General features: G+C 40.6%; 1 protein-coding gene across 5 annotated transcripts in view; it reads left to right on the forward strand.

The window, feature by feature from the left end:
* LOC124716946 (repetitive proline-rich cell wall protein 2-like) overlaps positions 1 to 27980 on the forward strand; it is a 129427-nt gene that overhangs the window by 100415 nt on the left and 1032 nt on the right. The window lies entirely within an intron of this gene.

A 27980-nucleotide genomic window follows, 5' to 3' on the forward strand; every position in this document is an offset into this window, starting at 1 on the left:
TAGGCATTAGTCGATTGTGAAGGGTAAACAACTCATTTGTTTATTTTGGGCTGTTTTAGTATCAGTTTTTGTTAATTAGTTGTTTTAGTTCCTTAGTTACTATGTGAAAATTATTGTTTTGGAAATTTATCAACTGCCAGAAGGAACTGTTAATTGTAAACTTTGAGAAGCCATTCTCTGTGAATCTGGGTCTTCGGTACAGCTTTTTATTGTAACATAAATTATTGATACTTGATTTATGTGCCACCTTTACAGTCACCATGCAGTGTTAGTTCCAAGTGTAGTGTGCCCAGTATCAGGCATGTTTTGTTTTCTGTTTAATTACTTTGTAGTGCTTCAGAGTCTTTTAGACTTAACCTGCACATTGATACAAAACATTGGTGGAATAGGTATTCGAAAGCCCCACATTTTGAGGTGACTTCAGTCTCATAGGCTTTTGTTTTGGGGCCTAGAGCAAATAGTATGCAAGAGACTGTCATTAACAGGTGTGAGGATTATCCATTCTGATAGAACAGAGATTATCACAATCTACCTGTCCATTGGTAGGGAACATTGATTGACCTTGTGAAGTCTCGCAGCATACTGTGTGATAGGTTATGTTTCAGTAACTTGGTTAAGTTAAAGTAACTTGGCTTGTACAGCATAACTGTGGTGTATGCGTCCTGCGACAGCCGGGAAATCGAGGATAAATGCAGTAATTTTTCCATCTGGGGAAAAACCTGGGAATTTTGGGATTCTAGGAATTTTTCATTGTTTTAATTTTCAATTAAATATTTGTAATTTTGACTGGCAAGAACCAATACTCTAACAAAGAATTTTCAGTTTAGCTCACAACTGCAGAATAATGCTGCAGCAACAAAACATAATTGTGAGAAAAACACCAAAATAAAACTTAAACTGCAAAGAAAATGCCTCACAACAAAAAACAGAGTGCACACACAAGTGTCTGCTAACAACAAAACATGCCAAAGGCTTTAGGATGAAGACTGTGCAATATTTCATAACAACAAACTGCTTTGTATGAACGTGATGTCACAGCTGTTTACATTTTTAACAGGTCACGGGAAAGGTATTGCGAGTGGTGGTTTGAGAACTGTTACTTTCAAAGCAAATTTCCTTTTATGGGAGATGGATTACGTGTGCCGAATTTCTTAAATCGCGGAACATTTGACTCTAATTTGAAACTTAACAATTTGAGGACCAGCCACTTTGAAAAATTTTGGGCAAGGAGACCAAACATTTATATCATTAATCATCTTGTGGTGCTGCAATTCTTCTTATGTCCATGCTGGCTATGAAAATAGGTCGAGGAATTCCACCTTATGCAAGACATCTCTTCAGTTTTGTTTTACCCAGACATGTTTCAGCACTTTTTGTGCAATCTTCAGTGGGTTATTTTATTTTCTTACTGTGAAATTGTTGTTACATATTAACATTTACAGAAACTTTTGGTGCAAAATATTTACAATTGTGAATGAATAATTGTTGTAAAATATTATACATTATTTGTTTACAGTTAACAGTTGATATATGTATTAACAACCTCATGTATTGTATGTTGTTTATTACATCGTGTCTAAAGTTCTAGTTATAGCTTGATTGGCAAAAGAGTGGACGTATGCATTAGTAGTTTACATACCTTACATGAAGCTATTGGGTATTTATGTTGGTAGCTAGTCTGGGCACACAATCACTGCAAATAATGTTTAATATTTTACAACAATTATTCATTCACAATTGTAAATATTTTGTATCAAAAGTTTCTCTAAATGTTAATATGTAATAACAATTTTAAACTAAGAATATAAAATAGCCCACTGAAGATAGCATGAAAAAGTGCTGAAATATGGATAAAACAAAACTGTAAAGGTGTTTTGCATAAGGCAGAATTCCTCGTCCTATTTATATCACTATTTACAATTTTAGTGGCACATTTCTGTTTGATGTATCTTAAAGGGCAACACACACAAAAAAGACCAGTATTATATATGAAAGCTATACTTTTCTAGTAGCTATACAACATCTATATTAATTTAAACTATTAACTTTTCCTATTTGAGTGTTTGTGCTACTTAACAGTGATGTCGCTGTCAGCTGTCTACATCATGAGTCTTATGCTCTGAATATCTGCTGTCATTTGCTGTCGAGATTATGTGATATGAGCTATGATTGGCTGACAAAAGTGCATTGCAGTCTTGGTTTCAAAGCTTTGGAATAACATGCTGTGTTTGGTGAAATTCGTGTTTTTACTTTTGTAATATGAAAATAAGCAGCATACAAGTTCCTGCTCATCAAAGTTCTTTCTGAAACACGTTTTTTTTCCGTTTCTGGGTTTCGTTTCTTAAAGTGCTGGGAAGTTCTATGCCAGTATATAAAACATTTATCATTCAAAGGATTGGTAAGTTTTACAATTAGGAGGGAAAGTGTACAGTCACTTACCATGGAGAAAGTGTATTTTCATCTGGGAAAAAGTGTATTTTTACTCAGGAAAATATGATTTTTCACTTGGGAAAATGTGTATTTTCACCCAGGGAAAAGTGTATTTTTAACTGGGAAATCCGCGAATGTTTTTTTCCTTGTCTGCGTAAACACTCTCCGATGACCTACTGAAAGTTAGTGACTGTATTAATTATGTTTTGTCGAAGCTCTCCAAAAATTAAGTGGTAGTGGAGGAAGGAACACACAGTCATTGACACAACCCCATAAGAAGAACTGAATGACAATAAAAAGTGAGTCGGATCCAATACTGAGGCAGTCTGGCATTGAGGTAATCAAGAACATCTGAAAGAAAGTGTGGTGGGGCACCGTCTTGTTGTGAAATGAATTCTCCACTCTATTTCTGTAATTGTGGTATTAGCCATTGTGGCAGCATACCTTTGTACTTGACACCAGGCAGGGCAGACATCATTTTAGCAGTGACAAAGTAATGGAATGTTGTGCATCTTTCACAGGTAAAAGGGGCGTACGATCGCTCTGTGAAATAATTTAACATTTCGACACAGCACTTCACAATAATCACAATACGATACTCCTAAGAATTACAAACCTTTGAGAAATGGCCTATGCTAAAAGAAGAGAGCACCCTATCCCTTGAAAAGTGTGCAGAGTGTAATAGGTAACATTGAGAAACACATCGGCAAATGGTTCCTCCGCACTTCTGTGTGAACCTTCAGTTCACTTGTACTGACGAATCGCAGAGATATTTTGAAGGCGACATGCCACAAATGCCCATTTTTCACGTAGATATACAGGTGATTAGTATTTTGCAGAAAGTAGATAAGAGCTATGTCTTCTACATTCTGTATGTGAAGAATTATTACTCAGTGGATTTCACATTCAGAAATCATATTTGAATGTCAGTTGTTTCTGAGAAGATTGTGTTATTTGCTTGTAAGAAGGAAAAAGTCTACCAGCACAGACCTGAATTGGACAGCAGCCAGACCGTGGCGTATTTAGACAGCAGTTTATGGTTTTGTGATATTGCTGCTCGTGTCATCGTAGAGGCTACAGTCACATAATTGACATTCCGTCTTTCATAGTTGAAAGTTGGTGACCCATCACACAATCCTCGTGACAGTCTGTCTCCATTTTTCCCAGTGTTTTGCATCTCAGAGTAGCTGGTCCCTTGTTTGGTGCATCTTCTCCTTTACCTGGTCCGTCCGTCATCTCAGTGGTCTTCCTTACAATGTTTTCCCTTCGACTTTGCCTCAGATGATCATTTTTTCCACGATGTCCTCCTGTTGTCAAACTATGTGACTGAAGAACTGCATTGGAAACAAGTGCGGGACAGCCTCTTTTCCACTGACTTGGAAGGTGGGGGTGGGGGGAAGGTACTTGTGCTCTCAACCCCTTGCTCCAGTACTCAGAAATAGGCACCTCGTCCCCACCCACCCTCCCTTTGCCCACAGGCATGCGTTTCTTTCCTTTTTTGTCCCCCTTTACTGGGAAATCTGTTAATATTGCATGTACATTGTTACATGACAGTATGTAATGATTTGGTACAGGAAAAATGCCAGTTTGATGAGCTATTGCAAGTTGATCTATGCTACTGCTCCATGTGATGAGCTGTCTTGGTTGCCCCTGAATCTGTACTAATCGCACTCTTTTACGGAGGCCCACCGGGGCAGAATCTTCCAGTCGTCTTGTAGTGCATTGACTGCTCGGACGAGCCTCACCTCCCCCCACAGGGCAGCCATCTCATAGCTTATAAAAGAAAGGTTCACGAGTCACAGAAGTGACTTAAAAGTTGATGGCGAGTCAGTAGAAGAATAAGTTACTCGTAAAGCCTCTTCACTCACTTTTGTAAATAATATTGATGTAGCTAATGTTGGTGGCAACTGTAAGTATTCTGGAGTGGCCCAAAGTTGGCCAAGTTCCACAGATCAGAGAGGGGCCGAGCAAAAGTGTGCAATTAGTGTGTCTAAACCTCTTATCGTGTAACGTGTGTGCACTATTACGGCACTGCACCAATACAGTACACAGTGGACAGTGTGTGTGGTCACTTAGTTTTACTGCAGCTTGGAATTTAACATCCATTTTCTGTAGGTGGACTAAGTCAATATGGTTCGTTACTTCCACAGATGATCTGTCACCTCGATGATATCCAAATAGAATGTTAGAACAGAATGCTGTTCACATTATATCTCTTCAGCTGTTTATCAGATGTTGATGTTACTGCCTGTCCATCTGTTCCTCTATTTCCGAGACATTGCCAAGCCGTGACGGCAAAGCTTAAGCAACGCCTTTACAGCAGGTGGAGGTGTTCAATTGCTTCCATGCCTTAGAGACATTCTGTGCTTGTACGCACTTCCCCAGATCTGTGTGTACGTCAATCTGTAGCATGCACAATGGGAAATTCTCTACATACTAATTACCTAAATAACGTTTTTACACAAACATCTTTCATCTGCTTGCAAGGAAGAAGTGAAACTTGTTATTGTCGATGAACGACATGTTCCACCACAGGCTCAGTTGAATTATTTGTCAGTCTCTTGTCCCTTACTGGAGAGTTTAAAGTGGATGAGTTTTTAATTAGGAAGAAATGTGTTGATGTGTAACACCAACTGCAGTGTTAGTGGTGCTTTTTTGGAAAAAGAAGACAAAGGTATTGACAAAAGTAACAAAAACACAGTTCCAGGAAAAATCATCGCATTTATCAGCCCCCTTGGAGTCAGCAGATTGTGTAACTTGGTAACGATAAACTAAAAGATGTTATTTTTGTTAAATTTGCGAACAGAAATGTGAAGGAAATCTTTTCAGTTTTCTCACAAAATAGAAAATCTGAGGAAGCTGGTTTTTTGGACTGGAGGGAAGGGTAGAAAAGCTTAAAGTGTGTGAAACATCAGGCTGCCACAGAGAGTCTGTCCAGAAATTCAAATCCCTAAAACCAAATTTGAATGTATTCAGTCAGATTTCAAAGGAGAAGCTGCCATAAATGAAAGAAAACCAAACTTGTTTACTAAAAATCACGTCTTCTCTCCATTACTTAGCAGTTTGAGGGAACAAGTGACTTTGTCAATTTGTTACACCTACAATGTGAAGATGAGAAGGTACTTTTAACATGACTACAGTGTGGAACTTATAAATGGGACATCCTATGAGAGAGAGCAGTTTAGTGCTTGTATAAAATTTGTTGATGCTTTGTTAGAGATAGGGGTTGTGGCAGATATGGGTGCCAAGGACTAGATGGGTGCTTAGACAGAAAGCAGAAATGGTTAGCAGCACACGTAATCTGAATGGCATGATAATTTTACTTAACTCAAACACCAAGTCCGAGAAAGAGTCAGTTAATCAGAAGGTAAGCATCATAAATGATCAAACCACAAAAACGCTACTATAAACTGTGAGGCTTCAGCTGTCTCTGCTCGTAGGCTTCTAGGAAACTGGTCTGGCCTCGGGTATCTCGATAGTAAAAGGGAAAGACAGATGGAAAGTTTCTGGTACGTTATAAAGAGTTTTCAAAATGAATATCAGATGTTCACTTTCAGTTCCAGCTTAACAGCTGTGAGACACAAGCAGAAAGAAACGGAGGTGGCACAGGATATGTGGACAATTGAGAGGATGGTAGTTGGAACAGTGAAGGTTTTTCCTGGATTCCAAGAGAGAGGTAACAATTACCTTATGGAATATATGTAGACGACATTAGAAAATGTACAGGAACAATGGGGATGCATATGGCTGAAGATCGTAATGCGTGGAGAAAACTCGAGTTGGTCTTTACAAAGTAGTGGATGTCAAATGAGAGGGATACATCTAATGATTTGATCTTAGAAAGGATATTTTCCTCAAATTTTTATCACACATTTCATTCAAATGATTTTGCCATTATTATTTTGCTAAGATGTGTAGTTATGTCTCCAAGCACAGATAGAGTCCGCGAATGTGAGAATCCTGCAGCCTAGACATCAGCACGCACGAAAACTAGTACAAAGTCCGCCAGTCTTGTTACCTATCTTCCCCAGTCTATAATACTACACAGGTGAAACGGTTACAAGTAACACAAGTTCTCGGGATAAAACAACCATTTATTGCACACTACAAAATCAATTTTAATGTATTAACAGTGGGAACATCGATCAAAGTCCTCATACTTGTAAAGCCGTTGCACGATAATGGGGCTCAAGTCTGTGTGTAATAGTATAAATGACACTTTCTGCTAACACTGAATCACGCTATAAATGTTTCGACTAAGTGTGACTATAAATGTTTCGACTAAGTGTGACTGACTCACACTCGTGCGGCACTTGCATTTCTCTCGGCCACTGCCTGTCTTGCATTGCCAACTGCATTTCACACCTTCACCAGAGGACTATATTCCAAGCGTTTGCCTTGAAGAAAATGATCGGTTGATACGTAACAATTGTGGACTAATAAAACATTGTTCTTATGAAACACAGCTGACTCTTTATTCATTTGAAGTAATGGGTGCAATCAGCAGGGGATCTCAAGTTAATTCCATATTTCTAGATTTCTAGTAGGCATTTGACAATGTTCCTTACAAGCGGCTTCTAAGCAAATCGTCTCAGTTGTGTGACTAGATTCATTGTTTCCTGTCAGAAATGTCACAGTTTTTAGTAATTGACAGGAACTCGTTGAGTCAAATAGAAGTGGTATCAGGGGTTTCCCAAGGAAGTGTTAAAAGTCCCATGCTGCTCTGAATCTACATAAATTATTTAGGAAACAATATGAGCAGTCTTCTTAGACTGTTTGCACTGATGTTTCCCGTGTAGTAATGTCATCAGATCAAAACAAATTGCAAGATGATTTAGACATGATATTTTTATGATGTGAAAACTGGCAGTTGGCTGTAAATGATAGGTTCTCCACACAAATACTGAAACAGTTCCATTAAATTGTGGTTACTTGATCAATAACACAAATTTAAAGGTCATCAATTTGACTAAATACCTAGAAATTATAATTACAAAAAGCTTAAATTGGAACAGTTATGGGGAAAGCAAACTGAGGACTGTATTTTATTTCGTGAACCCTTAGAAGATGCAACAAATCTACGGCGACACCGCCTGAACGACACTTGTCGGTCTTCTTCCGGAGAATTACGGAGCAATAAAGGGTCTTTGCAAGGTAGGATCAACGGAAGACATCAAAAAACTTCAAAAGAGGGAAGCTTGTTTTGTATTATCACGGAATAGGGGAGAAACTGCCACTAATACGATATGTAATTTGTGGTTGCAGCTGATAAAACAAAGGCCTTTTTGTTGCAGGGAGATCTTTTCACATAATTAGTCACCAACTTTCTCCTCTGAAGCAGAAGTGTTTTATTGACTCAACCAACATAGATAGAAAGCATCATAATAAAATAAGAGAAATCAGAGTGTGCACAGAAAGATTTAGGTGTTCATCTTTCCCTCTGATATTGGAGAATGGAATAGACGAGAAATAGTCCAAAACTGATTCTGTGAACCCTCTGCCAAATACTAAGTGTTATGGGGAGTTGTCATGTCATAACTGCAACATTACAGAGATGGAATTGCCAACCAGTACTTAGCTACAGGAGGGATAATTGCAGCACTGATGATAGACACATTCAAAAGTAAAATAGCTGTTCCTTTCCCTGGCAGGACAGAAGGGCACAGGTAGGGGAGGGTTAAGCTGGAAGGGCAGCCCACCCAGGCCCCTCTATCACTTTGTTTGTATGGTAGAATTTTGTTCTGGAAAGTAAAAACCAGCTGTGAAGCTAAATTTTGTATATTCTCAAGTGTAGTAATACCATTGAATTTTTTGGATTCATAAGTAGTATATTCAATGAAATGTTTTGTGATAATTCTGCCTGATTGACAGAATTGTACCTTTTTAACCCCTATAGATTGAAATGACAGTCAAACTGTTTCATAAAGATTTCAACCTATCAGAAGCTCTGAAAGAAACTGTTTCAAGAAGGCTAGACAGTCAGAAAAAGTTCTTGGATCTCTCTTATATAAACAATATTCTTGGTGACTAAAAGATAACTCCCTTGGTTGTATGCGTGTTCGTTCTCTCTCTCTCTCTCTCTGACTCACTCACACACACACACACACACACACACACACACACACACACACACACTACTCACTTGTGATTGTTGGACTGACTGTGATACCGAACTCACAGATCTAAGAAATCCATATCTTGTCCATCACGTCTCTCCTGCATTGTTATTTCTGTAACAATAATTCATCTTAAGAGGTTTTTCAAGTCTAGAGGTCCGATTTTCTACCTCATTTTCAACTTTTTTTTTAAAGGTGGTATCAAAAGATAAGTCAAGCAGTTCATTTTATTCACCTATCTTCTAGCTGCATTAAAAAATTTTTTTGGCCAAAAATATTAAGGGATTATTAAACAAAATGGTGCTGAAGATTGCAATGCACACTGTGAACTGGTAGGTGGATGGACCTGGTTCAGATAATTGGGTGGCCAGAAAAGATCAGATCAAAAAATTATTAAAATATATGAGCGTAGCTATGGTCAGAACCTCAGAAACTATGGTCAGAATCTCATGAAAGTGAAAAAATGTCTTTTTTTGAAAGAAAAGTAAAAAAAATCTAGTTTTTCGGATATTCAAACACATAAAAAGATGAAAATTGTTTTAGTTTTAGAGGTTCCAACCATAGCCAGTTCAATCCTCTACAAAAATAGTTGTGCAACATCAAAATTGGTTGAGTAGTTTTGCCGCAATTAAAAAAAAAATACTTTTGGAAAATTGCGTTTAAGGTTTTGGATATGATATTTGTCAGTTTTTTATAGCTTACCATCAGCCTGCGATGCGTGGAGCATACACTACACCTTCCTTGAGCTCGTAAATCTAGTTTGCATGCACTGCTTTCTCACAGGCTGCAGATCAGGCTTCTTTACGGGCCATAGATGTGCAGTGCTCTGAGCATCCAAGGCAGTCCACATTGTGCCTTCTGCAAAATTTGAATTCCGTGTTGCCAAGTTGAATACCCAGGACATTCATTGTCTGTGCAGTTCCCATGAAGCTGTTGTCAAAGATAACTGTAGCCAAATTGTTTGCAGTTTCGACTACATCTTTACCAGAATATATGCATTTTGGAGAAAATGTCCAAATCAATGAATTTATCAACTTAGAGTTTTGAGTGTTTGCTCCAACACATCTATCCAGCAAATTGTCATTTGATAGGTCTTTGTATACAGATCTGATTGCCTCCTGAACATTTTCATCTAGTGGTGATTTGTGCATGTAAGTCTTCAATGTCCCATCTTTTCCAATCTTCTTCCAATCATACAAGCTCTCACAGCAATTCTCATGCCGAGGTTCATCGTCTATTGAAGTCTTGTGGTAGAATGTTGCCCATACTGCTAGAAAGCGATATGGGCAACCTTCTACCACAGAACTGCCAGTCCAATGATCGTGTGTTTTGGCTGTATGAAACAGTTTACAGGCAAAGCGATTTTGCCCACATATTCTCCATAATATCAAAATATGCAATAAAAATAATCAATTTTTTGAAACTTCTAGACCAGAAAACCCCCTTGACTCACTTAGCAACAAAGCTCTATAATTTACTGGCCAAATGTTATCTGAACTTTGCTGAAGTTAGAGCGACCACAGACTGCAGTGGCCAGTTTGAAGTGGGTCGTTCCGTCACCATCTCACGGGGCTGCTGTCTGCCTGTTAGCTTGCCTGCATTTAGATGCATGTAGTGTAGGCTACCCACCATGCAGTGCTACTGCACTCATTCTGCACACATACGAGCCACTCAGCCACTGCAGCATGCAGATGCTTGCCCTCAGCTACAGCTAAATTGCCAGCTTAATTAATGTGGAAGAGATTTCAGGTGACTTAAACAATGAATAAGATGAGTTCGTAAGAAGTTTGAAGGTTCGTTACTGACAGCGTGTCAGTGTTGCAGCAGTCTTAGTGCTTATTGAGGAAGGGGAGTTCAGTTGACTGTTTTATTTCTAGTCGGTTAAACAAGGACTGAACTATCATGTAGTACATTATTCTTTTCAGTAGATGAATAGGATGAAAACAAATCATCAGAAGAGCCTGGAAGAGCAAAAATTACTGTGTGTCGCTTCAGTTGCAGAGGTTAGTGTGTAGAGGGCGACTGCCACTTCTTGCCATCTGAACACAGAAAAAAATTCTTTTCATAAATCCTCTGTTGAATTGTGCTGAGGTTTCCGTAACAGATAAGGGAACTAGAGAGCTGAAAGCCAAATCTCTACACATAACAAAAAATAGGGGAGGAAAAGTAGTAAAAATGAACTGAAACATCAGGCAATGTAGAGTTATGGAAGGCCGGTGTCAGTAGTTGATAGCTGATATTTATCTGATGTTGATTTTCAAGTGCATTTTCTGAAAAAGCTGAGAGTTATGGAGCACTACAACATCAAACAACTACCAGGTTGTAGCTTCTGTACTGACGCTGGTACTTGCGTCTTTTGGAAGACTAAGCATTTTGAAGTTGCAGGTGTTTAGACATTGCCAGTCTGATCTTGTATCAGAATCAATAAAAGCGTTCCATAAATGTAAATGATGAACATCTGTAACTTCTGTTGAATTGTCATGCTAAATTACTTGTAATACTGTGTTGATAATTACCACATTACGTTCATCTACAGGCAATTGAATAATACCAATTTTATTGTACCAGAAGCCTTTTTCCTTTATTTTTTGAAGGCTTCATCATTGGTTTGAAATATATGCATGTCTTGGTAAAATTGTTGTTTGCTAAAGCACAATCGGTTTCATGGCCAAAAACCACATCATCAGGTGCAGCATATATGGTAAAAACCAAAGTACAGTGTCACCACATTTTGTGGATGTTAAAATTAATAAAGGAATTCTAAAATACATTCACAAAGTTAAAACATGATAGGCATACCCAGCCCCATTGCTCCTAGTCAAAATTTACTGTTCAGTGAATATCGTCAATACTATTACAAGTAAAATATAATGTTGGCATTCTCCATTCTTTAAAATTTGCCTGCATCTAGAAGAAAAAAGAAAAATACTTTATAATGAGTGGTTGCTAAAAGTTTTTAAAATGGGGCTGGATTGGTGATAAAAAAAATATCACTGCTAATATGATCAACTGCAACACTATGGAAATTACGATGTGGAAAGCATTGGGTGGCAGTGTGAAGGCAGTGCAGCTCAATGCAGGGCAACACAAAAGCGGCCTGCATAAATGACAAAGAGGGACTAGGTGGCTGGCGGAACGAAAGCTACCCATGTGGACTGTGTGACGTCATATACTCATGACTGTGATCGCTGGGTCACTAACTTTACAAGTGAGAATAACACAGAATTTTATTATGTACTATTACCTATTGTGCAATCAATCAAAATTCGTCAGAATACTATGGTGCTTCAATTCCAGTTGGTTATTCAGTATGAACTGTGTGTTTTCGTTTTTATGTCTAATAATTTCTGCTTCCTCTAATATATTTAAAATACAGCTTTTTTCTGTTTTATGTAGTATTTTTAAATTTTCTGAAGGGCTTGTGATGCTGTGCCCCTCTTTGCGAAAGTGCGCTGTATCGTATTTAAAATAACCTACTGGTTTGCCCTATATATTTCTTAGGGTAATCATTGCATGTAATGCAATACACACTTGCATCATTACATTTATTTACCACAGCTTTTTCCTTGTGCCTGAGTTTTCTGCCTGGATCCAAAAAAGTAAAATACGCTAGAATAATGTTTTTAGATCTTGTACGTCTGCCAATTTTTTTGGATGTTGCACCCATCTAAGCTATTCTAGAAAAAGCCAAGGTTCCTTTGTCTGCTCGGCTGGTCCAAGCATTATAAGGAAAATACTGTGGTAAATAATTAAGTGGGTGTATACTGCATTACATTCAGTGATTGTCCTAAGAAATATATAAACCAAAGTGGTAGGTCATTTCAAATAAGATGTCAGAAACACCTTATTTTAAATAACTCACAATCTGCATTAACAATGCATATTTGCAAAGAGGGGCACAGCATCAAAAGAATTTCAGAAAATTTATAAATACTTCATAAAAAAGAAAAAGACATATTCTGAATATGTTACAGGAAGAAGAAAATTTTAGATATAAAAACAAAAACACACAATTTACATTGAATAACCAATTGTAATGAAAGTACCATAGCATTCTGCACGATTTTAATTGTTTATGCGATTAGGTGTTAGTATTCTCACTTCTAAAGATGGGACCAGGGCCCAGCAATCCTAGTCATGAGTATATGAAATCATGCTGCCCACATGAATAGCTTCCTTTCTGCCAGCCAGTTGGTCTCTCTTTGTTGTTGTTACAGGCTGCTTTTGCCCTGTCCTGCACTGAGCTGCTCTGCCGTCACATTAGTAACACACTGCCACGTGATACTTCCCACATGTCCGCCCCGGTAGCTGAGTGGTCAGCGTGACAGACTGTCAATCCTAAGGGCCCGGGTTCGATTCCCGGCTGGGTCGGAAATTTTCTCCGCTCAGGGACTGGGTGTTGTGTTGTCCTAATCATCATCATTTCATCCCCATCGACGCGCAGGTCGCCGAAGTGGCGTCAAATCGAAAGACCTGCACCAGGCGAATGGTCTACCCGACGGGAGGCCCTAGCCACACAACATTTCCATTTACTTCCCACATAGCAATTTGCGTAGTGCCACGACTAATTATGTTATCAGAGACAACTTTTTATTGCCAATCCGGAACCATCTGCTCAATATAAAATATTTTTCCTTTTTTCTTGTTAGAGAGCAGGCAAATTTTAAAGAATGGAGGACGTCTTGTTTATATTTTGCTTACTGTAGTATTGACGATATTCACTGAATAGTAAATTTTGACTAGTAGTGATGGGTATGCCTATCACCTCTTATTTTTGTGAGTGTATTTTGCACATTCCTTTATTAAGTTTTATATCCATAAAATGCGGTGACATTGGACTTTGCTTTCTACCATGTATGTTGCACCTGATGATGTGCGTTTAGGCCATTAAACCGGTTGTGTTAACAGACAACTATTTTACCAGTTGTTAGGAAGAACTCCACTAACATCATGCATTTCAACAGCTGTGGTTGTCCAGAACATAAAATAATTTGTGATATGTGCATCTGTATGTGTACCACTTTGCTTTGCATTCTAGGCATTGTACTTTCAGATTAGAAACATTTGTAGCAGTTTCTGATATTATATAATGTAATAATGATTGGAATTTGTACAGTAGTCTGGAACAATATGAAAAAAAATGTGTGTTCATACTCTCAGTGCTGTGCCAGTGAAAGCTCGAAAGACTGGAAGCGGAACAGCAGCTTTAAAGACAGAAAATGAGCTCATATTTAGAGCAGCATTACTGTATTATACAAAATCATAGAGTGCCAGCACTGCGTCTGATCTGGAAGTAGAGTGTCTAGTATGTAAAACAAATTGCTATACTCGTGAATATGGATATATTTCAGGACACTGAATATGCCTTTAAAAAAATAAAGACAAAAGGTGTACAGTGTGATAAGATTGGTTTTATTTAGTGTACACAATGGACATAACCAGAAAACTATCACCTTAATAGTAAGATCTTTAATCTTATATTTTAAGATTGTATGTGTAATAACTTCAAGTTGAACAAATATATTTCAAGGAAGACGCAAAGCATGAAAGTCACAGATCAAGTAAACAGAGTGAGACATGTATACACTTTAACAGTCAAATCGTAACTGAGTCCAAGTCTAGCAGCCGCTGGCCGCTTAGGTGGCACTGTTGCTGCATGGCTGGCAGACAGCGCCGCATGTAGAGGATGTGCGTAACTGCGCGGCGGCACTTTGAAGGATCGGCGAGTCACAACACTTTTTTGCACAGGTCTCAATGGAGGTGACCTGTAGATTGCTAACTTCCATAGATGTTGTTTGACTGTCCGTAAAGTCTCGAGGAGGCGACTTCCCGTACGGACGGAAGTGTCCCCGATGATAACGGGCCGAGATGACAGGAGACGTGGGGGTCAAATCTGCTGGGGCCCCGTGCACCAATCTGCCCATTGCGGTAAGTCCGGTTGTTATAACAGGAGACATGGGCGGATGTATCAGCGTCCATAGGAGGAGGAGGCGAGTGGAGTTGCTCCGACAGATGATGGTCATCTGGTTCCTGCATGGGCACGTCTCCTGGTGGCGTCAGTCCTTGTGCTGGCACTGATATGATGGTTAGAGGACTGCGTTGTGAGTAATGAGAGATGAGAGATTCCAGTATCCTGAGCGTCAGGTAGAGCCGAAGGTGGTGTAGCGGCATCCGAAACAGGTGTTTCCAGCACACAAGGCCGAAGCTGGTCCGAATGACGCACTGCAACACCCATGTCTGAACCGGCCAACCGAAGGCACCCGCGGCCGTGAGGTGGAAGGCCACAGAAAATGAAGTAGCATGCGGGTCTGTCGGCCATGTAGGAGCTCAGCCGGGCTGTGGTTGCCCATGGAGGTGAAATGGTAAGAAGCCAGAAATTGGAGAAGCGTATCATCAGCAGAAGAAGTCAGGAGTTTCCTCATCTGAGCCTTAAATGTGCGGACCAGTCGTTCAGCCTGTGGATGGAACGGAGGGGACTTGACATGCATGATGCCGTGATGGGCACAAAAATCCACAAAATCGGAAGAGGCAAATTGCGGACCATTATCAGTAACAAGAGTAGAGGGAAGGCCTTCCAGAGAGAAAATGCGGGCTAGAGCATTGGTGGTGGCCGCGGTGGTAGGCGACGTGCAACACAATGAAAGGAAAGTTAGAGTAGGCATCAATAACGAGAAGCCAATAAGTACCTGAAAAAGGTCCTGCAAAGTCAGCATGAATACACTCCCAGGGCTTCTCAGGCAAAGGCCATGGTGACAATGATGACTTCGGGGCGGCGGCCTGTGATGCACAAGGGCCGTAGGCAGCGACAGTGTATGTGATTTCAGAGTCGATGCCGGGTCAGTACACATGACAGCGCGTCAGAGATTTTGTGCGAGAGACACCCCAGTGCCCTTGGTGAAGGAGGCGCAGAACTGAAGCACGCAGAGACGCAGGTACCACAACACACGGCAAAGCATTTTCGGTGGAAAGGAGGATAACACCATCCCTAGCCGTGAGGCGGTAACGCAAAGCATAGTAGTTTCGCAACGGATCAGAAGTCTTAGCAGATGGACGATCTGGCCAACCCTTCTGAATACAGCGTAAAACCCGGGAGAGGGTAGGGTCAGAACCCGTAGCAGCCGCCAGCCCGTCCCCGGTGATGGGGAACCCGTCCACAACCCTCTGCTCACAACATCCAGGTGGAAACACAAAAGTTCGTCCCTATCGAATGCCAGATCAGGACCCATGGGAAGACGAGACAGTGCATCAGCATTCGCATGTAGAGCCGTCGGCCGGAAATGAATCTCATAATTGAAACAAGACAAGTAAAGAGCCCAACGCTGGAGGCGGTGTGCAGCCTTGTCGGGAAGTGATGTTGATGGATGAAACAAGTGGTTTGTGATCCGTAGCAAGATGAAATTTGGATCCATAGAGAAAAACACCAAACTTATGAAGAGCATAAATAATGGCCAAAGCTTCTTTTTCAAATTGAGAATACTTTTGTTGGGCATCTGTGAGCGTTTTGGAGGCATAAGCAATGGGTTGTTCAGAACCGTCAGAAAAACGGTGCGCAAGGACTGCACCGACCCCGTATTGAGAGGCGTCCGTGGCAAGACCAAGATGTTGGCCAGGTCGATAAGTAGCCAGGCACGGGGCCTATTTCAGCATAGTCTTCAATTTCCGGAAAGCCGCATCGTATGATACGGACCAGTGAAAAGGCACGTTTTTATGCAACAGGCGGTGCAACGGCTGAGCCACCGAAGCAGCAGACAGTAAAAACTTGTGATAGTATGCTATTTTCTCCAAGAAGGCCTGCAGTTCCTTAACAGATGTAGGGCAAGGAAGGGCATGGATCGCATGCTGGAGCAGACAAATACCATCCCGAGAGATGAAACCCCAAGTACGTGATAGATGCCTGAAAAAATTTTGATTTCTGAAGATTACACTTAAGACCGGCAGTCTGTAAGACATGAAAAAGTGTGCGGAGATTTTGAAGATGTTCATCAGTGTTGGAGCCAGTGACAACAATGTCGTCCTGGTAATTTATACACCCAGGGACAGGGAGCAATAATTGTTCCAAGAATCGCTCAAAGAGAGCAGGCACGCTAGCAACCCCGAATGGCAAACGTTGGTATTGATGGAGGCCGAAAGGTGTGTTAAGGACCAGACACTGCTGGGAAGCAGCGTTGAGAGGAAGTTGATGATAAGCTTCTGACAGGTCAAGTTTAGAAAAATACTGGCCTCCAGCAAGTTTAGTGAGCAATTCTTCAGGTTGAGGCATAGGGTAAGTGTCGATAAGGCATTGAGCATTTACAGTGGCTTGGAAATCACCAAAGAGACGAATATCACCATTTGCCTTAGCAATGACAATGACAGGAGAGGACCACTCACTGGAAGTGACAGGAAGCAAGACCCCTGAACCAGTGAGACGATCCAGCTCCCGTTTGTCCTGATCACGAAGGACCACAGGAATGGGCCAGGCCCGAAGAAACTTAGGCCAAGCAGTGGGTTTGAGTGTGATATGAGCTTCAAAGTCGTTTGCACGGCCTAACCCAGGAGAGAAAAGGGACGAAAATGTCGTCGATAAGGAATCCAATTGAGCATAAGGAATAGCATCAGAGACAACATTGACAGAGTCATCTATGGAGAACCCAAAAACGTGAAAGGCATCGAAACCAAAAAGATTCTCTGCGTTACTAAGGTCGGCCACAAATATGGGAACAGTGCGAACGACAGATTTGTAAGATACCTCAGCATCAAATTGTCCCAAGAGAGAAATCTTCTGTTTATTGTACGTCCGTAATTGCCGAGTGACAGGTGACAGGAATGGAGAACCCAACTGAAGATACGTCTGAGAATTAATTATAGTGGCAGCAGAACCGGTATCCACCTGAATGCGAACATCTCGACCAAGGATTTGGACAGTGAGGAATAACTTCCCTGAAAGGGAAGAAGTGCAATTGACAGACAACACAGAATCAGAATCAACATCATGTTCATGAACATCATGTATGCGGTCGGATTTGCAAACGGATGACACATGACCCTTTTTTTTTTTTTGCATTTCTGACACACGGCCCAACGTTGTGGACAATCTTCTCGTGAATGTTTCGCAAAACACTGCGGACATGAAGGAAGTTGCCGTGGGTTTTGCTGCAGTTTCTTAGAGGTTTGTTTACGGTGAGGCCAATGCTGTGCTTGGGAGCGTACTGCAGCCACGTCAGCCAGCGGGGACACGCCACATGCTTCGTCAACATCGCACATAGGTTGTATATCCCCGACGTCGCCCCATGCCTCTATTTGCGCACCAGCGGCGCGAGAAATTTCAAAAGACTGAGCAATGGATAGGACGTCATCTAAAGTTGGATTTGCCAACTGAAGGGCATGTTGCCTAACTTCTTTGACAAGCGCCGATCGGATAATAGCATCCTGTACCATGGAATCGGCGTAGGATTCTTTGTGAACTTCAGTAACAAATTGACACTTTCTACTGAGGCCGTGAAGTTCAGCAGCCCAAGCGCGATAGGATTGATTCGGTTGTTTTTGACAATGATAAAAGGCAACACGAGAGGCTACTACCATATGCGTTTGCTTTTGAAAATAGACGGACAGAAGTGAGCACATTTCAGCAAAGGACAAAGACGCAGGATCTTTCAAAGGAGCCAGTTGCGACAACAACCGATACATTTGAGGTGAAATCCATGAAAGGAACAGAGACTTACACGTTTGTTCGTCCACGACATGAAATGCCAAGAAGTGCTGTCGAAGACGTTTTTCGTAATCAGACCAGTCTTCCGCCGTCTCGTCGTAAGGAAGAAAAGTAGGTAGAGACAATGACGAGAGACGCCCCACATTTGATGCTGCGACAAAATCACGAATCGCATTTGTGAGAAGCGTTTGCTGTTCTATGAGACCTTGCAATAGTTGCTCTAAAGTAGCCATGGAAACACATGGGTCAACGATGGAAAAGAAAAATCACTACCTCGTTGCCAATTGTAATAACTTCTAGTTGAACAGATATATTTCAAGGAAGATACAATACATGAAAGTCATAGATTAAGTAAACAGAGTGAGACGTGTATACACATTAACAGTCAAATCGTAACTGAGTCCAAGTTTAGCGGCCGCTGGCTGGCTGGCCGCTTAGGTGGCGCTGCTGCTGCATGGCTGGCAGACAGCGCCGCATGTAGAGGACGCGCGTAACTGCGAGTCACAACAGTATGTTATATGAATATAGACAGTTTTTATAATTTTGTAATACATTTTTTTAAAATTTTGGAGTATCTGTAAGATTGCTTTTCTTCATTCCTGACAGTCTCAGGTATTACTATTAATAGGTGATTAATACTCTGAAAAAAAATTAACTCTTTGATTATGAGCAAAGCAAAATTTTAATTTGAATAATATTTTTAAAAATATAGTTACAGTCTAGTAGAGACTTGTAAACGCTAGTAAGTACCCAGAAAGAATCTGGAAGGTAGGAGATGTACTGGCACAAGTAAGCTGTGAGGGTAGGTTGTGAGCCATGATCAGACAGCTCAGTCAGTAGGACACCTGCCTGTGAAATGCACAAGTCCAAGTTAGAGTCCTGGTCCAGCACAAAGTTTTGAAATGGCAGGAAGTTTCACTCGAAAGCCTGTCTGTAAGAAAATAATATTCCATACATTTAATCAGATACTGCAAAACCAATGGTTATCCATGCAGTATTCAACAAGCCATTTCCTACTGGTATTACAATTGGTTGCTCATTTTGCATACTCCCAATAAATAGAGCCCTAGGGCTATATAGCACAGGCCAAAGAAGTATTTATTTTACAGAAGAGTACAGTAATAATACCACGTAATGTTGACAGCCGAACATCTTGCAGAAGCCTCTTCAGGGATGTTAAGGTTCTTACACGTAAGTGCCAATACACATCTCTCGAAGCTATTTATAGTGGATTTAGGATGCAGTGGCACTTCGCAACCACAGTACTAGATTAAAAGTAAATTACTTGTAGAGTATGAATCCCTACCTGTGATTGAGAATGGAGTTTTATACTTTTATGTAAAAAAAAAAAAAAAAAAAAGTATAACAGGCTCATGGTGGACATTTGGCAGGAAATCGAATATCCCCGGATCTTCAGAAACAAGGTAACGAAGTAATCTATTCATTAAAAGGGGATGGAATGGCTAGCTTCTGAATGGATATTCTAAATTCTTAGACACGCGTATAAGTAGAGAAACAAAAATTCTTGGCTTTCAGAACTGTTAGTTTATTCCAGCAGGAGAAAAGAGACTTAGATATGAGGGCAGGTCAGTCAGACAGCAGGATAAGGACATGGGGAGACAAACATGCTGGGGAAGTTGTCAGAGAGAGTGGGAGGTTCAAGGTCTCACTGTTTACACACTCCTGTTCAGAAAAAATAGAACATCTTGAACAACAAGAGATAGGATGTTGATATTCACAGTGTTCTGCAGAAATGATTAGCACTCCCGCCACCTCAGTTCAGAATGTGTCCTGTTGCCTAGTGGGCACGTAGTCCACCATGGTCCCTGATAACTTATCCATGCGTGATGGCATTGATGCGTATAAGGATGTGTACGACACGTTACACTGTTCCATAGAGCCGAGGAGAACGCAGGTCTGTCCTGCGATGCCATTCAGAGGAAGTGTCAATTTTCTCGAGGGATGGTGTGGTTGGTGCAACCTGATACATCTCATCATGGATGAATCACATTCTCTCATTCCAATGATACACCCTCTTTGAAACTCACTGATTTGATGGTACAGTTCGTACATATGTCTGTGAGGCATCCTGTACGTCTGCTCAAGTCACATTGATCCATTACCTTCAGTTTATATCGACATCGAGAGTCGCAGGCACGTTTCACCAATAGATGGTGTTGCTCTGCTATATTGATGTTGACCTCGAACCCACGAGCCGATGTTGTTCAAATGCTAATCAGTACTGCAGAACATACTAATGTACATGTCCTGTGAATATGAATGTTCTACTTCTAGTCATTCAAGGTTGGTTGTGGTTTTATTTATTTTAAAGCATGAGTGTATATGTCTGTCAGCAGCAATTAGAATGTCATGTTGTTGTGGTCTTCAGTCCTGAGACTGGTTTGATGCAGCTCTCCATGCTACTCTATCCTGTGCAAGCTTTTTCATCTCCCAGTACCTACTGCAACCTACATCCTTCTGAATCTGCTTAGTGTATTCATCTCTTGGTCTCCCTCTACAATTTTTACCCTCCACGCTGCCCTCCAATACTAAATTGGTGATCCCTTGATGCCTCAGAACATGTCCTACCAACCGATCCCTTCTTCTGGTCAAGTTGTGCCACAAACTTCTCTTCTCCCCAATCCTATTCAATACTTCCTCATTAGTTATGTGATCTACCCATCTAATCTTCAGCATTCTTCTGTAGCACTACATTTCAAAAGCTTCTATTCTCTTCTTGTCCAAACTATTTATTGTCCATGTTTCACTTCCATACATGGCGACACTCCATACAAATGCTTTCAGAAATGACTTCCTGACACTTAAATCAATACTGGATGTTAACAAATTTCTCTTCTTCAGAAACGCTTTCCTTGCCATTGCCAGCCTACATTTTATATCCTCTCTACTTCGACCATCATCAGTTATTTTGCTTCCCAAATAGCAAAACTCCTTTACTACTTTAAGTGCCTCATTTCCTAATCTAATTCCCTCAGCATCACCCGACTTAATTCGACTACATTCCATTATCCTTGTTTTGCTTTTGTTGATGTTCATCTTATATCCTCCTTTCAAGACACTGTCCATTCCATTCAACTGCTCTTCCAAGTCCTTTGCTGTCTCTGACAGAATTACAATGTCATCAGCGAACCTCAAAGTTTTTATTTCTTCTCCATGAATTTTAATACCTACTCCGAATTTTTCTTTTGTTTCCTTTACTGCTTGCTCAATATACAGATTGAACAACATCGGGGAGAGGCTACAACCCTGTCTTACTCCCTTCCCAACCACTGCTTCCCTTTCATGTCCCTCGACTCTTATAACTGCCATCTGGTTTCTGTACAAATTGTAAATAGCCTTTCGCTCCCTGTATTTTACCCCTGCCACCTTTAGAATTTGAAAGAGAGTATTCCAGTCAACATTGTCAAAAGCTTTCTCTAAATCTACAAATGCTAGAAACGTAGGTTTGCCTTTCCTTAATCTTTCTTCTAAGATAAGTCGTAAGGTCAGTATTGCCTCACGTGTTCCAGTGTTTCTATGGAATCCAAACTGATCTTCCCCGAGGTTGGCTTCTACTAGTTTTTCCATTCGTCTGTAAAGAATTCGTGTTAGTATTTTGCAGCTGTGACTTATTAAGCTGATAGTTCGGTAATTTTCACATCTGTCAACACCTGCTTTCTTTGGGATTGGAATTATTATATTCTTCTTGAAGTCTGAGGGTATTTCGCCTGTTTCATACATCTTGCTCACCAGATGGTAGAGTTTTGTCATGACTGGCTCTCCCACGGCCGTCAGTAGTTCCAATGGAATATTGTCTACTCCGGGGGCCTTGTTTCGACTCAGGTCTTTCAGTGCTCTGTCAAACTCTTCATGCAGTATCATATCTCCCATTTCATCTTCATCTACATCCTCTTCCATTTCCATAATATTGTCCTCAAGTACATCGCCCTTGTATAGACCCTCTATATACTCCTTCCACCTTTCTGCTTTCCCTTCTTTGCTTAGAACTGGGTTTCCATCTGAGCTCTTGATATTCATACAAGTCGTTCTCTTATCTCCAAAGGTCTCTTTAATTTTCCTGTAGGCGGTATCTATCTTACCCCTAGTGAGATAGGCCTCTACATCCTTACATTTGTCCTCTAGCCATCCCTGCTTAGCCATTTTGCACTTCCTGTCGATCTCATTTTTGAGACGTTTGTATTCCTTTTTGCCTGCTTCATTTACTGCATTTTTATATTTTCTCCTTTCATCAATTAAATTCAATATTTCTTCTGTTACCCAAGGATTTCTACTAGCCCTCGTCTTTTTACTTACTTGATCCTCTGCTGCCTTCACTACTTCATCCCTCAAAGCTACCCATTCTTCTTCTACTGTATTTATTTCCCCCATTCCTGTCAATTGCTCCCTTATGCTCTCCCTGAATCTCTGTACAACCTCTGGTTCTTTTAGTTTATCCAGGTCCCATCTCCTTAAATTCCCACCTTTTTGCAGTTTCTTCAGTTTTAATCTACAGGTCATAACCAATAGATTGTGGTCAGAGTCCACATCTGCCCCTGGAAATGTCTTATAATTTAAAACCTGGTTCCTAAATCTCTGTCTTACCATTATATAATCTATCTGATACCTTTTAGTATCTCCAGGGTTCTTCCATGTATACAACCTTCTTTCATGATTCTTAAACCAAGTGTTAGTTATGATTATGTTGTGCTCTGTGCAAAATTCTACAAGGCGGCTTCCTCTTTCATTTCTGTCCCCCAATCCATATTCACCTACTATGTTTCCTTCTCTCCCTTTTCCTACACTCGAATTCCAGTCACCCATGACTATTAAGTTTTCGTCTCCCTTCACTATCTGAATAATTTCTTTTATTTCATCATACATTTCTTCAATTTCTTCGTCATCTGCAGAGCTAGTTGGCATATAAACTTGTACTACTGTAGTAGGTGTGGGCGTCATATCTATCTTGGCCACAATAATGCGTTCACTATGCTGTTTGTAGTAGCTTACCCGCATTCCTATTTTCCTATTCATTATTAAACCTACTCCTGCATTACCCCTATTTGATTTTGTGTTTATAACCCTGTAGTCACCTGACCAGAAGTCTTGTTCCTCCTGCCACCGAACTTCACTAATTCCCACTATATCTAACTTCAACCTATCCATTTCCCTTTTTAAATTTTCTAACCTACCTGCCCGATTAAGGGATCTGACATTCCACGCTCCGATCCGTAGAACGCCAGTTTTCTTTCTCCTGATAACGACATCCTCTTGAGTAGTCCCCGCCCGGAGATCCGAATGGGGGACTATTTTACCTCCGGAATATTTTACCCAAGAGGACGCCATCATCATGTAATCATACAGTAAAGCTGCATGCCCTCGGGAAAAATTACAGCTGTGGTTTCCCCTTGCTTTCAGCCGTTCGCAGTACCAGCACAGCAAGGCCATTTTGGTTATTGTTACAAGGCCAGATCAGTCAATCATCCAGACTGTTGCCCTTGCAACTACTGAAAAGGCTGCTGCCCCTCTTCAGGAACCACACGTTTGTCTGGCCTCTCAACAGATACCCCTCCGTTGTGGTTGCACCTACGGTACGGCTATCTGTATCGCTGAGGCACGCAAGCCTCCCCACCAACGGCAAGGTCCATGGTTCATGGGGAGGTAGAATGTCATATCCTGAGGGTAATGACTATCCAACTATTCTGTCTCAAGAGAATTTTTATTTTTACACAGAGTGCCTTATTACAGTCTGTCCAAAATTAGTTCAATATTGACAGTTTTGTAGGAGCACATACAGGAACAGAGCAGCCCTCACAGAACAGTTGCATAGTATTGCTTTCATTTAACCTCACTTGATCTGGGAAAACCCTTAAATGTACAAATATGGAAGTGGCTCCGTGTTTCCATTTTATTTTTATTTTTGGCAACAAGTTAAGGCAGTGATGTTGTCATACCTTCAGTCTAGAGACTGGGTTACTTGATGCAGCTATCCGAACTAGTCTATACTGTGTGAGACTCATCGTCTCTGCCTAACGACCAGTGTACGTTGGAATGTTATGTGGCTTATTTTGCTATTGTGAACTGTTGAAACAGTCCAGTAGTTGATCTGCAGCTTATGTATTTTACAGGATTTTCCAATTCTCTTATGTTCTCTGTTGGTCACTGTATAATATCGATGGTACACTGTCCCTGCTATGTCTTTCTCTCAGACCGTGAACCAGTTTCTCCCCTGTGGACTTTGATCCGCTGTGTCAGTGACAGATAAAAAGATTTTTTCTTTCTATCCGGTGGAATAATACACTGAGGGAAGTTGAACTCAGTGTATTTCCTGTAACATACAATGCTAACTTCTAACTGATTGATGACATAGGTGTAAAATTCTGCCAAGATGTTTGAATGAATGCACCTCATAAGAGTGTCTACTTATTTTTACAATAAAATCTTAACATCAGTAATCATTTGCGATGATTTCTTTGATGTCATGGAAGTCCAATGCGGTCCATTCCCTTCATTTGCAACCCCGTGGAACGAACGACTCCACCCGCCAGGTAGAAGCACCAGTCAGTCGCCCTCGTTAACACAGGATTGATGCAACTTCGATCTGCACAATCAGTCAAAAACCTCCCAAAGTGGAGTGCTTTCTACTTAGTAACTACCTTAACTCACGAACATCTTTTGTCGGCTAGTGGATATCAAGGATGTCAAACATCTCATTCTGTAAATGACATATTACACCTCAACATCCATTTGAGCCTGCTTCTCATGTTCGGATCTCAGTCTCCCCTCACACTTTCTTCCATTGCCGAACTGACAATTCCTTTGTGCCTCAGGATGTGTCCTGTCAACCGATCCCTTCTTTTGATCAGGTTGTGCCATAAATTTCTATTTTCCCAGTTTGATTCAGTACCACCCTGTTTGTTATTTGATCCGCCCATCTAATTCTCAACATTCTTATGTAGCATCACATTTCAAAAATGTGTATTCTCTTCTCATCTGAGTGATTTATTGTCATGTTTCACATCCGTATAAGTCTACATTTCCCCTGCATTTTAGATAAATACCTTCAGAAAATAAATCTTAACACGTACTTTTATGTTTTATGTTAACAAATTTCTGTTCTCCAGATCTACTGCTTTTAGTGTTTCATTTCCTAATCTAGTTCCCTCAGCATCACCTGATTTAATTCCGCTACTTTCCATTACCTCTGTTTTATTTTTGCTGATGTTTGTCTTGTAATCTCTTATCGAGACACTATCTGTTGCATTCAACATCTCTTTCAAGTCCATTTCCACCTGTGATGGAATTATATCATCAGCAGGCCTTACAAGTTTTATTTCTTCTCCTTGAACTTTAATTCATTTTCCAAATTTCTCTATGGTTTCTGTTGCAGTTTGTTCAGTGTGCAGAGTGATTAACATCATGGATAGGCTAAAACCCTGTCTCACTCCCTTCTCAACCACTGCTTTTGTTGCAAGTCCTTTCATTATTATAACTGCAGTGTGGTATCTCTGCAAGTTGTAAACAACTTTTCGCTCTCCGCATTTTATCCTTCCTGCCAACAGAGTTTCAGAGTTTAGCCCAGTGCACTTTGTCAAAACTTTCTCTAAATCTACAAATGCAGGTTTGCCTTTCCTCAACCTATCTTCAAGAATAAGTTGTAGAGGGATTATTGCCTCACATGTTCCTGTATGTCCCTGTAATCCAAACTGATCTTCCCTGATGGTGGCTTCTTCTAGTTTTTCATTCTTCTGTAAATAATTCTTGTCAGTATGTTGCTGCTATGATTTATTTAACTCCTAGTCCACTGGTACTCACACCTGTCGTCTTTGGAACTGGAATTATTACATTCTTCCTGAAGCCTTATGGTACTTCCCCTGTCTCATATATCTTGCACACATGATGGAATAATTTCCTGAAACGTGGCTTCCCGAAGGATCTCAACAATTCTGAGGCAATGTCGTCTGCTCCATGGACCTTGTTTCTACATATGAGGTGTGATCAAAAAGTAACGAAATTTCTGTGTTTCATGAAGAGTCTCAATTTTTCATCACCAACAACTTTGTCTCCTTCAAAGTAGTCCGTCCCCCTCAGATATAATTCACTTGTGCCAGCACTTTTTCCAGTGTTGGAGCATTTCTGGAAGTCGCGTTTCATTGTGATGTTCAGCCCCTTCAAGGTGGGATTCCTATGCAGCGTCTGACGCATGCAGCCACCGTTATGCCTCTGTCGCACTGTACTGCTACAGATGGTGTTAAACGGGACTGTGCAGCTGATGATACGGCTGCGGCTCAGCCGGTTGAGAGCAGTCGAGATGCAGCTGCAAAGGAAAACATGACAGCATGTCAGAGGTAAAAGTACTGTTCACGGTGGTGGAAGATGAGAAACTGGTAGAAATGGTTTCTAAATTTCCTTGTATCTATGATGTATCGTTACTAGTATACAAGTACCAAACTGTGAAGGATAATGCTTGGAGAGAGATAGCGAAATTCGTGGAAAGAACAAGTTCGAAAAGTACTATATATTTTCTGTTTATTCATAATGTTTAGTACTTAGTTGTCAGGCAAATAATTCATATTGTAATAAACAAGAATAAGTAGCATTGTCCCACATAATATTCAGTTATTATTATAATAATAATGAAGTGTACACAAAGTGAATACCAAAACCTGATGTATAACCGAGCGAGGTGGCGCAGTGGTTAGACACTGGACTCGCATTCGGGAGGACGACGGTTTGATCCCGCATCCGGCCATCGTGATTTAGGTTTTCCGTGATTTCCTAAATCGCTCCAGGCAAATGCCAGGATGGTTCTTTTCAAAGGGCACGGCCGACTTCCTTCCCCATCCTTCCCTAATCCGATGAGACCGATGACCTCGCTGTCTGGTCTCCTTCCCCAAACAACCCAACCCTGATGTATATTATAAAAATTCAATTTATTTTAATGTGCATACAAATTTTTAAAGATTAGGGAGCTCAAAGCTTACTGAGTTCTGATAACGTGATCACTTTTCCACAGCGTTATCCTTGCATCCGCACGGCTGTTGAAGTATTCTGTAAATGAATCTTGCACAGAAAATCCATCAGCATGTGCATAACCGCCACTCCTTGCTAATGGTCCAAGATTTTCAGTAGGCAGCGTTTCACTTCTGTTTAATTCAAAATAACGCTCATTAACTTTCTCTAAGAATGCATGTCTAAGTAAATTGTGTAAACAATAAGCAACAGTCATCAAATTATCAGTCGTTTCTGGCTTCAGACTGATCGGCGAATAAAATATGTGAAATACTTGACTTAACAGAGCGAAGGCATTTTCAGAAACTCTATGAGCTCGTGAAAGATAGTAGTTAAAAATAGCTTTCTTTTGGTCAGTACTAGCAGCTCAATAAGAGAAAGGTTTTATCATGTTTGGATGTAATCAAAATGCCTCGTCGCCTACAAAAACGTGGCGCTACTATGCCCGAATCCGGCAGCTTAGTAGGTGGAAGAAACATCTTACCACTTGAAAACAGTTTCCCAATATTACTTTTATCAAAAATTATACTGTAACCTTCTTTCCCATATGACCCGACATAAATGAAAATGAACTTTTAGTTCGCATCAACCACAGCAAGAAGGATGGTAGAAAAAAAATGTTTGTAGTTGTAATACAATGAGCTTGACAGTGCAGGGGAAAAAATTTGCACAGTTAGGAAATTGCCATTTTTCTTCAAATTCCTTATATTTTGATTTCAACTGGTCAGATGACATCG

Source organism: Schistocerca piceifrons, chromosome 9, assembly GCF_021461385.2.
Source record: "Schistocerca piceifrons isolate TAMUIC-IGC-003096 chromosome 9, iqSchPice1.1, whole genome shotgun sequence".
Taxonomy (NCBI): Eukaryota; Metazoa; Arthropoda; class Insecta; order Orthoptera; family Acrididae; genus Schistocerca; species Schistocerca piceifrons.